A 1089-nucleotide genomic window follows, 5' to 3' on the forward strand; every position below is an offset into this window, starting at 1 on the left:
ATTTTTAGTAGAGATGGGGGTTTCACCATGTTGGCCAGGCTGGTCTCGAACTCCTGACCTCATGATCCGCCCATCTCGGCCTCCCAAAGTGCTGGAACTACAGGGGTGCTTTTAGGAACACAGATCGGCCAGGTGCAGTAGAAGGCGGAGGTTGCGGTGGGCCGAGATCGTGCCATTGAACTCTAGCCTGGGTGGAAGAGCGAAACTCCGTCTCAAAAAAAGGCAGAGCTTGCAGTGAGCCGAGATCGCACCACTGCACTCCAGCCTGGGCGACAGAGTGAGACTCCGTCTAAAACAAAAAAAAAAAAAAGAAAAAAAAGAGAAAGAAGAGGAAAAGAAAAGAAAGCAAACCGTGAGAGGACACAGAATAACTGATGAGATGAGGCAGAGGTTCTCTATTTTAGATAGTGGAGTCCAGGGAGGCCTCTATAGGAAAGAGCACACCATCCAAAAAGGAGGGAGAAGAGCAGTCCAGGTGGCCGGGATAGCAAGTCCAAAGGTCCTGAGGCAGAATACACATCTGTGCGTGGCACAAAAGAAAGGCCATGGGTTTGGAGAGAAATAAATGAAAAAAGGCGGTTGTCAGGGTCAAGTGGGGTAAAGAATTGATCTTCAATGCAAGGGGATGTCCTTGCAGATTTAAGGGACAGGATCTGATTTGTATCTTAAAACAAGTCCCCAAGCCCCACTGCTGTGTGGAAAATGAACTATAGGGGGAAGAGGTGGAGAGGGCAACAGAGTTGTTAGAGGCAGTGCTTACTCAATTCTGATGTCCAACAGGCATCTCACATCTAATGCATCCAACAAAAATATCTGGCTCATCATTCCCCCTCAAAACAAAACAAAGCCCCTGCTCCCCACTCAATCTTCCATCTCTGTAAACAGCCCCACCATTCACCCAGTTGTCAAGCCAAAGACACAGGGGCTATCCTTGCCTCCTTCTTCTCCCTCATCTTCTGTGTCCCAAGTCCAGTCTACTCTTTCCTTGTCCACTCCTCTGCATTCCCACTGTCCTCCCTCAGGCCCTCTCTCCTTCCTCCCCTCTGCTCCTTCTCCACGAAAGAGGTGTGTTTTTGTTGTTGTTGTTGT

General features: G+C 49.0%; 1 protein-coding gene across 1 annotated transcript in view; it reads left to right on the forward strand.

The window, feature by feature from the left end:
* RPL29 (ribosomal protein L29) overlaps positions 1-1089 on the forward strand; it is a 10236-nt gene that overhangs the window by 5802 nt on the left and 3345 nt on the right. The gene's annotated exons all lie outside the window — the stretch shown is intronic.

This window comes from Mandrillus leucophaeus, unplaced genomic scaffold (genome assembly GCF_000951045.1).
Source record: "Mandrillus leucophaeus isolate KB7577 unplaced genomic scaffold, Mleu.le_1.0 Scaffold296, whole genome shotgun sequence".
NCBI classification, from domain to species: Eukaryota; Metazoa; Chordata; class Mammalia; order Primates; family Cercopithecidae; genus Mandrillus; species Mandrillus leucophaeus.